This window comes from Anolis carolinensis, chromosome 2 (assembly GCF_035594765.1).
Source record: "Anolis carolinensis isolate JA03-04 chromosome 2, rAnoCar3.1.pri, whole genome shotgun sequence".
In the NCBI taxonomy this organism is placed as follows: Eukaryota; Metazoa; Chordata; class Lepidosauria; order Squamata; family Dactyloidae; genus Anolis; species Anolis carolinensis.
This window is the reverse complement of record NC_085842.1, coordinates 194,303,809-194,319,038: the sequence shown is the minus strand read 5'-3', so window position 1 is coordinate 194,319,038 and position 15,230 is coordinate 194,303,809. Positions and strand designations below refer to the sequence as shown.

Genomic DNA, 15,230 nt, shown 5'->3' with positions numbered 1-15,230 from the left:
ACAACATTTATAATTTACAATGAAACACAGTTAAAAACCATTAGCATCACGTGATCCAAGAGCAAGGTCCGGGCCGTTCCATTGGTCACATTTCAAGTCTCTCATGTCTATTGCTGCACCAGGTTTTCAAAAGCTTTGTCAAAGAGCCATGTCTTCACTTTCTTGTGGAAGATCAAGAGGGAGGGGGGTTCCACAGCCTCAGGGCCACCACCGAGAAGGCCTTGTCTCTCGTCTCCACCAGTCATGCCTGCAAAGCAGGCAGGACAGAGAGCAGGGCCTCCCCAGATGATTTTAAACTCTGAGATGGTTGATAGGAACCAGATACATTCGGACAGGTAAACTGGGCAAGAACCGTTTAGGTAACAGCTTCCATGCTGAATCTACAGGAAAGGGCAAGGTTCATGATCTTCCATTGTGTATTACATGTTCTCCCATGATATATGAAAAGAACTAGGGGAATTACCATTACTATGCTCTCTGTTTGGATTTTATGCTGGAACTCCTGTTGGTACATTACCCTAGAATAGTACTAATACTACCACCTGGAGGTTCTATGGTTGCAAAGAAAATAAGGATATTGGAGAAATAGGCTACTTGGAGCCGGCAGATTTTGTTTGCCCTCCCTCACCACAACTACTATGCTGGCGAAAGTGTAACTGCTACTGTAGTATTGTAGACTAACAGTATTCCATCCAGAGTAGGGTTGCCAGGTCAGGAGAGTCCCAGGCTCTGAGATTTCACAGCTAAAAATTGAGTTTCAAGAAGAGTACTTGGTGATGTCATTAAGCATAATATAATAAACATCAACTACAGTTATTCAAAATACGTTATTCAAATTAAAAAAAAAACCCACATCAAAAGAAGGAGGGAAAAATCATTACCATAATCCACCATCAGATACAACAAATTTAATAGATGAATAGATAATGACAGGTGGCAGCAGCACACAATTTTTCTGGGCAGTGCTCTTGCTCTGAACTTCCTGCTCTCTAAGGCTGGATCTACTATCCCAGGATCTGATTCCAGATTATTCTCTTATCCCAGATTATCTTGTAGTGTAGACTTATATAATCCTGTTCAAAGCACATAATCTGGGATCAGATCCTGGGATATAGGGCAGTGCAGATCCAGCCTGAGACTCAAAGAAAAGAGTCCATTTATGCAATTTGAGAACCCAAAGCCAAAATGTTGCATGTGGTGAATGGATGGTGAGAATGAATCAACCACTTTACTGTTTGGATTCTGGTTTTTTTATCCTGTTTCAGAACGAGAAATCTCTTTCTCTAGTTTCCATCTCCCAAAACCCTCCAACCACCATGAATAGGGCTTGAAGATTCTTGGAACAGTATTCAAGAAATATTTCTTCCAAATTCTGTAAATGTTTTAAACTAAATATGTACATATGGGTAGATATGTACAACCATAGGAAACTGCAATGGTTACAGATTGCTAGATTACTGAGGTGGTTTTTGGCATTCTGCGTTTTCTGGCAAGGGAACCCCTTTCAAAATAAAGTAACTCCCTAGCACCAATTTAACCAACCACAAAAAGATCTTGCATTTCCTTCATAACATTTTTGGTTTGTTTTAAGTTCCACTTTACTTGTATCTTCCACCTGGATTTGTCAAAGAGAAATTTCTACCGCCAAACTGACCACATCAATTTCTTCTGCCAAACCTATATGACAGCCCTTTGGTAGATGTAGTTATTACCTTCTTCTGCATGGTTTCACTAGTGTGAATAGGTTAGACAGAAGTTGGGATGTCCTCAGAAAGAGAAGCAGTCATAGTTATGTATTGGCTACTTGGGATGAGATAAAGATATGAATGGAATGCCTTAGGTCCCTTGTACACTCACATATTATCAAAGCAGATAATCCACATTATTTGCTTTGAACTGGATTATATGCATCTACACTGCCATATAATCTAGTTCAATGAAGATAATCTGAATTTTATATGGCAGTGTAGATATAATGAGGAGCATCTCCTATGTCACAGCACTTGTCACCATTTTGGGGCACAGGGCCTTGTCTTGAACCAACTTTAAAGAATCACCTCCAATGGGTTTTGTACACTCAACAACTGGCCTAATTTAGCAGGGCCAGACTTCATTAATCCTCTGTCATCCCACCTTTTGATCTGATTTTAAAATGTCCCAGTTTCTCATTTCTCCCCCCCCCTTTCTCCCTTTGTACTCAGCTTATAAATTCAAGATGAGCTCAAAGTGCAAAAGTAATATAAACTCTGTGAACTCAGCAGGAGGGAGAGAAAAGGAAACTGCTGAATCTTATCCCTCCCTACAGACGAAGGCAAAAGTGAACTGCTATATCCCCTCTCAGCTTGTGTGTTGCCATTAATAACATTTACCATCCTGAACACATTCTGATGTTGCTTGGAAACATTTACGTCAGTTTTCATCTGTGAGTCTTGTCTGTGATTAGGAAATGGTGTTGACTTCTGTAAGAGCTCTGAGTAAAGGAAAAGGAGAAACAAGGATTATGTGTAGAACATATTCATAGCTGTACACACAAAAGCATTGAAACCCTGTGGTTTTATGATATCTGGATCCTGATTCCCAAATTTTGGTAGCTATTCAAAAATCTACCCTGGTTTTACAACACTATTTGCCCTGTCCTCCTTCCAATTATAGAAGACACCACCCCCACCTACCTATGTCCCGGGTTGTCCAATGATCCCCAAACTACAGATCAGGGCATGCAAATATGCTCAGAAAGACCAGCAAGTATGCCGTGGTGAGATATATATTCATTAGGTCATTAAAGATTGCTGGTAGTCGGAAACTGAAAATCAAAACAAGATCACTGCTTGCCCTTATAGTCCTTGTGCATCTTTCCATTACTGGTCTGTGGTCCAAATGTGTGTGTGAGGAGGCTTATCCCACCGAAGCAACATGAGGTGACTTCCCCTCCCATTTAGTTCATGATTTACCAGTATGTGTTCCACTGGGAATAGGTGGATGATTGCTGAGATTCTATGATAGATAGAAGCAAGAAGTATCTTAGTTTCCAAACTTGGCAGGCTAGAATAAATACATACTTTCTTTGACTGAGGCAGCGGGTGGGTTTTAGTGGGTTTTAGTGTGAATTTCTATTTTTCTCTCATTGGCCCTGTAGGTGGTAAAAAGTCTGTGTTAATACTACATGGGGTATTTGTTTTTCTTTTAAACAGGAAGGGTGAATGCAATTCTGTTATAAAGAAATCTGTGGCAGCCTAACTTGCTGCTAAATTTCACCCCCTCTTCCAAGAAATGTATTTTTTCTAGGTCTGCTCTTGGTCGAGCATCCTGGAAATGTTGTTTTTCTTGCCTGTCTGAGTCATAATTTGTGTTAGCTTTTAGTGCTGCCTGTTCATATTTTGTAAAAAAGAAAATAAAAAGTCCCCCATCCCAGAACATTTGAAGTGGTTGGAAACTATAGCTGGATCTTCACTGCCCTGTATCCCAGGATCTGATCCCAGATTATCTGCTTTGCACTGGATTATATGAGTCTCCACTGCCTTATACTCTGGGATAAGAAAATCATCAGGGATCAGATCCAGGGGTATAGGGCAGTGTAGAAAGAGCTTAGTACCGTGGTGCTTGTTTTTATCCTAGATTCACCTTTGATTATCAAGTTTGTAAGTTTCTGCAGGGCTTCAGAACATGCAACATCTATCTGACACCAACCAGGGCTGTAGCCAAGGGGGGGGGGGGGGGGATAGGGGTTCAAACCCACCCTGAAAATTTTCAGGTTTTAAAAAAACCTGACAGATAAACTTCAGTTTATTAACTAAATCCCCATGAGTATCCACTGAAGTTTATCTGTCTTCAGTGTCCACTGAAGTTTATTTGTCTTGAGTGTCCACTGAAGTTTATCGATGGAGTCTGATTTCTAAATTATTTTGCATTATTGAACTACTCTTCATGATTTGCTAAAAATAATTTCAACCCCCTCCCCACTCCGAATTTGTTTTCTGGCAATGGCCCTGATAGCAACATTTAGAAACCGCCAGGCTTACCTCTTATACTTCTGCCAACTCTTTAAATATTATCAGTCTCTTAAAAAAATGAAAATAGTGTGACAAAGGAGTTTGTGATTAAATTATTTATAGGCATTCCTGATTAAGGGATGGCACACATGTATTTGTTTGCTCCCAGACTGGTGATAAAGTATGCTATATGCTCTGCTTTTTTAAAAGTGATGAACATGCCCATGGAAAAAAACAGTTCAGTAAAGATTCCTGAAATGGTCGAGCAACATTGATTGGGTTGTAGGAAGGAAGGTGAATTGCTGGGTTTTGAATTTTGTTTTGAGTAGTACTTTGCTGAATTTTTGTAGAGCTGGTGATTCTTACTTTAAAAATCTACTGTCCACAAAGACCACATTTTCCAGCTAGTACTGTTTTAAAAACTTTATATTTGCAAAGAATATTACCACCAAATAACAAAGGGCCATGAAGGCAGGTTACATAAGGAAGTGGGTTAAAGACTGCAGTAAATAATACAATAAATATTTAAAAGGCCTAAAGAATGTGAACTAACAATTCTGTGTTATAATACAAATTGAAAATGCCTGATACAAAGGAAGTATCTCCACATTATGATGAAATTATAACAGTATTGGTTACAGACAAGTTTCTTTGTGGGAGGCAATCCATAACGGGGGTACCACAGATGAGAAGGCCCTCTTTATCTTGCAGCCACCAACTTAAATACCTGTGGTATGGCATCTTTGAAGGTGACCAGTGGGTACAATAGGATGATGCTTATGGAAATCGTCTGCCCCAGAATCACCAATGGCTTAAAAGTTTAACTACAACTTAGGCTTGGAAGAGGCCTGGAAGCCAGTGCCATTGATAAGGAATTGCTGTCATATGGCTGTGTTCCTATGGGGAGAAAGGTGAGGTATAAATAAAGATAATGATAATAATAATAATAATAATAATAATATGTAACAACAACAACAACAACAACAATCATCACCAACACCATCTATGCTTTCCTTTGGACCATAGACTCCAGACTATTCTTGTATGTGTTGTCGAAGGCTTTCTTGTGTGGTTGGCGTATGTGCCCAGGCTGTTATTCCCATAATATTCTGTAATTCCATGTTTCCCCAAGGCTTTACGGGATCTGATGAGAATGCTTTTTGAGCATGGATGTTCTTTAAAAAATATGCGGAATTTTTTTGCAACTACTGAGTACATCTAGTACATTTGCATCAGTTAGACTTATGCTTGGCACAGGATAGCTGCCATAACTATTGGCTGGATCTATATTGCGCTATATCCCAGGATCTGATCCCAGACTTTCTGCTTATCCCAGATTATCTGGCAGTGGAGACTCATATAATCCAGTTCAAAGCAAACAATCTGGGATTAGATCCTGGTCAGTGTAGCTCCAGCCCAATATTCTCTTGGGGGGTCAATGATCATAGTAAATATGTGTGAGAATTAAGTTAAATTTTTGACTGGTATTGTGACATTACACATTGAACCCATGCAGAATTTATTTGGAAGAAGTGATGATATATATGGACACTGTTCCACCACGCTTAACAAAAAAAAAAAAGGTTAGAAATAACATGTCTGTTTGTAAAATTGAAGATTTGATCCTTTGATACTCCCCCCCCCCCCTTTGTTTAAGCTTCTGAGGTCCTGACATTTCTGGCTGACTACTTTGTATTTATAGCTCAGTATGGTAGCGTAGCACATATCCGAATTATACACAAGTAACAAGTTCCATTTCAGGAACTGTTTTCTCTCACGTGGATCTAGTGTTCACTTTCCAATGCAGCACAATTTACTTGCTCATAAATATATTCTGGGCCCAGTAATTCTCTGCAGCTCTGGTTCCAACTGTCTATTAGAGGTTATTATGCTTCTATGATTATTTTGTTGATGGTCCTGTCCACCTCATCTTCCTGTTACCCAGCTATCAGCTGCCCAATCTCTTCTAAAGGAAATACCAGAAGGTACTAAATATTCTGGGGCATAAAATTCTTCAGGTTGCAAGATTTGTTACATAGTTTTCCTTTTTAAAATGTACCCAGAAGAAGAAGGCTACCTTATGATTTTGGGGGTCAAGATTGATTGTTTGGCCATGCTATTTGGATACTTTTCTTTGTGTTTAGTTATGTATACTGAACCATGATGTCTTCCTGAAAATATGTCTAAGCCAGTGATGGGCAAAGTGTGACTTACAGATTGCATGTGGTCCCAGGGCTATTTTGGGGAATCTCCAGGTTTGCAGTGGGTTACAAAATGCTCCAGAATTCTGCCAATGATCTCTAGGGGACATTGAGAGAATTTCCACTGTTTGAAGTTCCCCTGGGACCCCCCCTTCCGCACAGAGGCCAATGTGCAAATTTGCAAAACATTTCAAATATTTTTGCTTGAAAATACCCTCTGGGAAAGCCCTAAAATATGCTCTCCCATTTCCTAGAGGGTGCTCGGAAGCATTTTGTGGCAAAAACATTGATTTTTTTTCTTGCAGGAGGTGATGCAAAAGGCTCAGCCCTTGAGGTTTTCCTGGAAGGCTGATATGTCCCCTTTGTCTTTCACAGCCCTGACTTGGTTGTGGGCAGAGCTAGCTGCAATTGTGTCTATATAGTTGCTGCATAAGGCCCCTCCTAGACTTCCATATAAAATCTAGAATGTCTGCTTTGATAATCTGGATTATCTGGCAGTGTAGAAAAGTCCTAAGGCATAAGGGATGCCTCCAGGAAAAGGGAGAATTCCCAAACACAGGAGGCAGAAACTTGAGAAAATGGAACACACAGAAGCAAAACTATGAAAAAAGCTTGGAGGTCGACAATTGCTTCCAAGCACCACCTTTACCCAGCTATGATGAGGAGCAGTCCATTACTCAAAAAGCATGGATATGACCTGGGAAACTTCCCTGGATGGAAAAGCTCCTTCCAGTTATCAGAGAAAGAAGGGACTTGTGATGGTGAGAGATTTCTTCTTGAGAGGAACAGAATCAGTGATGTACAGTCCTAAGAAGGGGTTTTGAGGGATATGCTGTGTCTAATGATGCAACAGAGAGGCTGGCAAGATTAATCAAGTCCAATGACCATTACATTTTCCTTCTCATTCAATGAGTTGACACAGAGGCACCCACAACTGGCAAAATTCATGGAGCTGTATCATGAGAAGATGTCCTCCATTAGGTCAATCTAGAACAGACCTCAGAATATCATCCTCTTGCAAAATAAATCTCCCCCCACTTCCCCCACTCCTCCATTTCTAAGGGAAGGTTTTGAGACAGTCACTATTCAGGACATTACTTCATTTGTGCTAACTATACCGCTTACTGCTTCCAACAAAATTTACAAGTTGCTCTATGCTGTATGGAATCCTGGGATTTGTAGCTTTGTGATATATGTACCTTTCTCTGTCAGTGAAATTACAAATCCCAATGTTTCATAGATGGTCATCTGTAGATGACCAATTCTCTCACACCAGAAGGAACTTGCAAATCGCTTTTGACACGATTTTTTTAAAAAAGCCTACAAGGTTGGTTAGTCATGCAAAGAGCTAAAGTTATCCAATTCCAGGAATGTTCCACTCTTTCAGATATCCTGGATCCAATCAACTGAGAGCTTTTGTTTCTGGATCCAATCAACTAAGAGCTTTTGTAGGAACAATTGATGTATTGTAAGGAAAAAATTAATCAAGCCAGCACCACAATTGACTGTAGACATCAGCCCTCTGTTGTATAGCCCAGCAAATACTGTGAATTGCTTCCAGGTAGATATAGCTGGGATCAAGTAGCAAATCTTTTAGAACTAAAAACGACAATAAACAGAAATCTCGACTACAATATCCAGTTGAGAGATATGGCCCCATGGCTGCATTTATCTTGAACGTGTTGTCAAAGGCTTTCATGGCCAGGATCACAGGGTTGTTGTATGTTTTCTGGACAGTATGGCCATGTTCCAGAAGTATTCTTTCCTGACGTTTCGCCCACATCTATGGCAGGCATCCTCAGAGCTTTCTCCTTCAGATACAGTATATTATTTTTACTCATTGCCCTCAAAATCCAGGAAGCCAAGTGCTTGAATTATATTTCTGAAATGTGCAATATAAATCGATTTTGAGAACTGATAATTTGGGAAGGGTGACATGAAAAATCATCTGTTTCCCCTTATCTATATGGACCAAAAATGAGTATCTTTTATAAGAGAGGGCAGAACTGAAAGTCCTAGACACCACACATGACAATGCCATATACCACACTGGTTTATTTCTGCATTTGAATAATACACTCAGGATAAGGTTTGTCCTGGACACCGGGCAGAAGAGCCTGCTCTCCTGTTTTGCCTAAGATGCCTGGCAACGGAGACGTCACTACAGTGGATAAGGTGGATGGGTAGCTCTATTTGGGCCATGAGCCATGCTCTAGAAGCATTTGCGCCATCTTGCATCATCCCACAACTGTTTAGGAACAGCAGCTGATGGGACTGTTTGATCCATTAATCTCCCTGAGTGCTGGCTTTGAACTCTCCTAAAAATAGGAGAGGCTAGGGGGATGAAATGCTGCTCCTGATCCTGTCACATCCTTTATCTGCATGTGTATTGACATATTGCCCATAATAGCATGTATTTAGGGGCAATCTAGGATTCCTTTGGCCGCCTTAGGACAGAATCACAACTGTATTTCACTACACTGTGTTTGTGGTTCAGTGTGGTTCAACTCCTTCTCTGATTTGAATTTCAGTTACACACACTTAGGACTTCATCAAACGGAGCTGGGGAATATGGGGAAAAGCCAGGGAAATAGTCTTTGTGTGTAGAATTATCTTCTTTGCATGGGATCCTGTCTTTAAAGAAGACAGAGAATTTACTTACCCCATCACACAGGAGCACCTCCTCCTGCCTCTAGCTCAACCATCCAAAGAGGAGACAGTAGGCATCACTTTTCTGGCCTTCTCTCCTTTCCCAACCAATCTCCTTACTCTCAAGGAGATAGAAGGCATCATTCTTAAGGCAGATGCCACTTTTTTGGACTCCTTTCCTTCCCAATCTCCTTACTCTCAATTATGGAAGTCCAAAAACTTCTAGGCACTAGAACCTACTGTGAAAAGGTAAGGTAAAGGTTTTCCCCTGATGTTAAGTCCAGTCGTGACCGACCCTGGGGGTTGGTGCTCATCTCCATTTCTAAGCCGAAGAGCCGGTGTTGTCCATAGACACCTCCAAGGTCATGTGGCCGGCATGACTGCATGGAGCGCCATTTTAACAAAGTTAAAAAGCTAGCAGTGGTGCAACTTCTGAAGCCATAATTACAATGAAGGAGAAATGACAAGAAAGACAAAATGGTGATATCTTGAATGGCAATGCCAGGCTTTTGGAGCAGTTTCCGCATTTTTCTACACTTCAGCATCAGTTCAGGACTTTCATGTAATGAGGTCCCTTAAAATGCAGAGATCAACAAAGGCAAAAGCATATGATCACATCGATGTGCTTAGCCACTGTAAAGATCTACATATCTGGGCAGTTTTAAAGTTTCAATTCCATGTAGATTCTGCACGTCACCTTTCAGTCTCATGGCCTTCTGGATGATTTCCAGAAATTATTCTGATAATAAATATATTGCTATTATTGCGTTACTTTCAATGTGTCTCTTGTATGTGGGCTGTGCATTCATGTCACCTGCCACCTTATGCTGACTCCGTGAATTTTTAGCAGCTAAGGAATATTCAAGATGGTTTGCCAGATTTGTCCTCTGAAATATAACCTACAGTGCTTAGTATTCCGTGGCGGTCATCTAGTATTTCTTGGTGGTCTTCTTGGTGTCAACCCCTCTTTACATCCAAGATCAGTCATGTTCTGATGCCCTTAGGGTATTTAGGCATAGTCTAAATATCTGTTTACGTATATGGGAACAGCAGTTCTATCCTCAAAATTATGCTGGGACTTAAAAGTTTCCTTACCTACACTGTCCTTGCCTACATTCAATAGAATACAGAAATCATATTGCATGCTCAGCATTGATGTTTATTAACTTTAAAAATGGAATACTCTGAAGGTCTTGGGAACTTTTCCAGATTGGTCTAAAACAGTGTAAGTTCTCACAATTTGACTCTAGACATTTTGCTGGTTGTTGTTACCTTTCTGTTCTCTTTGGAGGACTTTTTTGTGTTGGTTTATTGGGCTTGTTCTAGAGTTCTTCCAAGGTTTTATTATTTGTGGGAAAAATATAATTTCAACTCTGAATTAAAGAAAGATCTAGTCATAGTTATAGTGCAAAAGTACTATTTCACTAATGCACTAAACCATTAAAATTGTGAAAAACATGAAAATAGAAAAGTACATATTTTCCAGATGCGTCTCAGAACTAAAAAGAAACTAATCAGGGGTGGGAAACAATTGTCATCCAATTGTCTGGGAAATGTCATATACTGGAACCTCCTAATACATTTGCTGAGTTTCAGGGATCACTGGAAAAGTGTAAGATGGGTGTGTGTGTGTGTGTGTGTGTGTGTGTTGTTGTTTTTTTTAAAAGTCTGGGACTTTTTTTTGTATAACTTGAGCAAATGAGCATGGACCAAATAGAGATTTAGCCTGTCCTGATAAAGCAAGGGAAAGCCGGAAAGACTGAATTAAGTGAGTAGTGTTTCAGATTTGTTTTGTTAATTCATTTGGATTCCTTGAGACTCATGAATGATGTATACAAATCTGTATGTGTTTAAATCAAACACAGGGGATGTGCAATTAAATAGGACATTGCATTATGGATATAATAGGTAGACTTTATTATCACTAGTCCCTATACTGCAAGTTGTTTTAGAGCAGAAGTGGACCACAGTGGTCCTTTAGACATTTTCAGACAGCAGCTTCCATGGTCTCTTACCACTGATGATGGCTCCAGTTGCAAAGACTGATGGACGTTGTGGGGAGAAACCTCAGGAGGGCCACAGTTTCCCCTCGGTTTCAGAATATTTAGAAATACCAGAAATAGACCATATAACATTTTGAATATTTTAAAGTTTCCTGTGGAACACAGTTCTGGCTCCCAGAAAAGAACCTTCATCAATTAAAAGGTGTAACATTCTGTAAAAGCCAAATTGTTGTTTACGGTACATACAAAACACATCTAAGATTAAGTTAGTATATCTTTCTGTTTGATTAGTAAACTCTATTATTTTTCTTCGTTGAATAGAATACAGCATTTAAGTTTTTGAGATTTTTGCCAACTAAAGTATTTTTGCTTAATGCCTATACGCATGTATAAGTAAACATCAAGAATAAGTTGAGGACAGATTTTGCAGCCTAAATTATGGATTGTATTATGACTCATGAACAAGTTGAGGGGAAAGCATCAATATTGCCTGAATAAAGTGGCACACTTGCAGGTGTGCAGTCACAGTTATTTTATTATAGTGTTCACTTAGTGACAACTCCTAGTAGGAAGTTTTGTGTGTGTCTTCAAAGCCACCTGCATAAAAGTTGAGTTACTGTTTGATCCTGTATTGCACAGTCACAGCTATTTAAAAAGGCACCACAATGGAAAGCGTAGAGGTGCTGGTGCTTCTTTTAGGTGCTAGAAGGTATAGTACATTGATCCATGGATAGTAAAATTGGCCCAGCTTTTTGCGGTTGGGTTTTGGGGGGGTTTTGGCTAAAATTTATAAATTTATTTATGGGTAAGTTAATGAACTGTGAGTTGTATATTTTGTTTAGCTTCTCATTCATCAGGAATTACAAAGTATTTCTGTCTGTTTTGTTGTTACTATTGTTGCTATTGTATGTTTGTATAGCATATGTAGAAATTGTAACTTTTCAAATATCTTGAAGAAACTGAAAATTTACATGTAGTACAATATTTGAACTTACTGAAGTCCCTCATCACAAGCTATTTCCTACACTATATTCACCCCTATTACAAGGCTTCCTCCAGAGTTTATACCACAAACATAATTTTCTTTTTCTGCTTCTTTGAATTGTGGTATGATAATGCTCCTGGTCCAAGATTTTTTTAAAAGAGAGAAGAAAGAGAAGAGAAAAGTATTTTCCCCTTCCAATATATATAACATGCTAGATGATAGAGGTAAAATAATACAGTGGGTGCCAGAAATTGCCAGAAAATTGTCCATGTATGTATGTATGTATGTATATGTGTGTATGTATGTGTGTATGTATATATGTGTGTGTGTGTGTGTGTGTGTGTGTGTGTATGTGTATGTGTATAGATATATGAATGAATGAGAGAACTATAGTGACAAATACCACAGTCTCCTGGCACATTTGACCTAACTGGAAAAGCCCTTAACATTTTACAAATGAGAACTGTCTTGTTCTTGTGTTCTTGTGTTGAAAACAGTACATTTTTCAAGAAGTCGTCTTCATAATTGTGTAAATAGGGAACTTGTTTAAATATTATTGCTCTGCTTTCTTGATATCTTTTTATGTACCATGCAAAGGGAATACTATATCTAGATTTTGGCAAAAATTTAAAGGTATAGTAATTTAATGTGCAGAATGCTGTTTTTTTGCTTTGCTTGTATTAAAGACATAGGACACATTTTATGGGACTCTATATAGAACTCAGCTAGGTGATTATTCTTTCCAGTTCTCTGCAAAAGCTTTTAAATCTACTGATTGGGTTCTGTCTGTCTATCTAATCTAGACCCTTTCAATATCTTGCATGCACACACACAACAAAGAGGAATGCCTGTCTTCAATATCCTACATGAGCAGTAGTCCCCGCTTTCAGTCCTGTTTGTCCTGGCTTTCTTCTTAGTTTCTCCCACCAGTTCCCGCCTGTGGCCTTGGAAGTCCTCCATGACTGAGCCTCTCCCTTGCTCTCTGTCCTGCCTCTGAAGTGGCTGGATAATTACTACTTTGGGGGAAGCAAAAAACCAGAGTGGGGTATGAGTATTGTAATGGAAGGGGAATGGGAGATGGTGAAGCTAGGGAGGGATGCAGGTGGCATTGGAGCTGGCACGGTGGCAGCTAATCAGGTTTGCCAGCGCCATCTGTCAGAATGTGAGCATCTGGGATTCAAGGTGACCCTGTCACCCTTCGTTAGAATTACGAGTTTGGCATCTGTATTAAACCACAACCAGCCACAGATGCGGTGAGGAGGCTCGGCCAGGGACAAGCACCGCTTGCGAGCAGCATCTCAGCTGGGCGAGTTGATAAATGGAACTAATTTGATCTTAATAATTCACTGATTCGCGACTGCCAAAGGTTCCTCTCTTACCTCTTTTCATACGTTTGGTCTGTCTCTCCCTCTTCCCGCGTGGCCAAATCACGGCTCCAGACTATTTTTTGAGGGAATGTCGTGAGCTTTGCTCATCCCTCCCAGCACAGATGGTGTTTCTCTTGTACTTTGTGTGGTTTTTGTTACCTCCTCTCCCCCACCTCAAAACACAAACACACACCAATTTCCCCTCCCATGGGCATGTGTGGCAGGGCGATTGAGGCAGCAGCAGGTGCACCAGGGTAGTGCTTGCACCTGGGCAAGATTCTGGTAGAGAGAGCCAGGCTGCCTTGGCTGCAGCAAATTCCACTCCCTGAGGGATCAAACGGAGATTTTTAATTGCATGTTGATCCGTCCGCTTGGTGTCTCCGATGGGGTCCATAAGAGGGGTGTGTGGGGTGGCAAGCGGAAAGAGAATAGCAGCATCTTTAGGCTGCTTCTATACATCTTCTCTTCTTCTTCAATCCATTATGTGCATTCAGAAAAACAGAGAGGCCGTCTGCAGCATGCTTCTTCTTCCTCTTCATCCTTTCACCTTCCTCCCCCATCTGCCACTAAGTTTTGCTCATGACTGAGCGCAATGCTATCATTCAAGTTCTTCTCTCAAACAGCCGGTTAACAAGGATGGTGGGGCTTCAGATGGATTGCAAAGGCCCATGTCATCTTTTATTCCTTGCTGAGGAGCAGCCATGATTCAAATAAGGCTCTTTCTTTATGTTTGCCCAGTCTTGTGGTCTAAGGTTTTCCAGGCACAAAATTGGGATAGTTTCACTCTCAAAGAACAGAGCCTTGCTGTCTCTCAATGGTAGGCTTCACTCTGAAAGGAGCACAATGAAGTCGGCTTGTGTGAGATATTGTTCAAAATATGTCTTCTTCCTTCTTCTCAGGACCAGTCAGGAGGTTTACTATTAAAACAATCAAGCCCAAGCCCATGAAGAATGGGCTTTGCTCACACAGTTTATCTTCTTCCCTGCAAGCAATGATAACTCTCATTATTTAGGCTTCATATTTCCTGAGTGCTTTCTAACATTGTCACACTGGGGGCAGCTCACCATCAACTTACATGGTCCCAAGGTGCATTCCTTATAGCAGGCATATAAACAGATGATTATCCCAAGCTTTTAGCTGTCCCAGGCTGTTTCCAGATCAATGCTGGATCTGGATTTATTGTGGATATCAATATACTTGCTACAGCACTTGTCGTGAGATTAAAATAAAGGTAGACCAAGAGCTTGTCTGTATTTAAGAGCCCTTTGTTCAGCTTCTGATTAACCCCTTGAATATACAAACAGCTGAAGTAAACTGAAGAGTTATCTCTAAAGAACTTGTCAAATCCTCCAGAAAATAGATTTAGGCTGGATCTATACTGCCCTATATCCTAGGATCTGATCCCAGATTATCTACTTTGAATTGGATTATATGAGTCTACACTGCCAGATAATCTGGGATAAGCACATAATCTGGGATCAGATCCTAGGATACTGGGCAGTATAGATGCAGCCTAACAAAGGATGGAGTGGAAAGTGTTTTTAAAACAGTTTTGTCATTAACAGGAATTTAAAAACCCCTACAAAATAAGCATTAATATATACAGTAGATAGATGAAAACATACCCTTATGTTTACAGACCTGAAGATGAAGACCAACTGTATTGCATGCCAGTCTAGCAATGTGCCACACATAGTCCAGCCAGGATGATATTCCAGGGCACCGTTTCAGAAAACATACTTCAAAAAATAAACATGCTGAGCCAGTAGACCTCCAATCAAAGCACCTTTGTTCACAGAGTCAATAAACGGAAACCATATTTCAATGAAGCGCTGGTGAGATGAGATGGGGCCTTTTGGTCTTTTTTTAAAAGGAGAAATTCTATGTTCCCTTTTAGCCCTATGAAGAGGGTGCAGATGAGGTTTTAAAGTATCCTGATAATTGGTGTTGAACTGTCCAGATAGTGGCTTATCAAATAGGAGAACTTGCCAGTCGATCTAATCCTTAGAAAATTAGACTTAAGTCATAGTTGACCT

The 15,230-nt window shown here is 40.1% G+C and overlaps 1 long non-coding RNA gene across 4 annotated transcripts in view; it reads right to left on the bottom strand.

The window, feature by feature from the left end:
- Positions 1-1,011: 1,011 nt before the first annotated feature.
- The window catches only part of LOC103277731 (uncharacterized), a 97,856-nt gene continuing 83,637 nt past the window's right edge, over positions 1,012-15,230 (bottom strand). For 2 of the 4 annotated variants that reach the window (XR_010003194.1, XR_010003193.1), the window contains exon 2: positions 4,398-14,176. This is a non-coding gene — a long non-coding RNA (uncharacterized LOC103277731). Of the gene's footprint in view, positions 2,471-2,951; positions 14,177-15,230 lie in introns of those variants that run through there. The other 2 variants (XR_010003196.1, XR_010003195.1) reach the window with 2 other exon arrangements.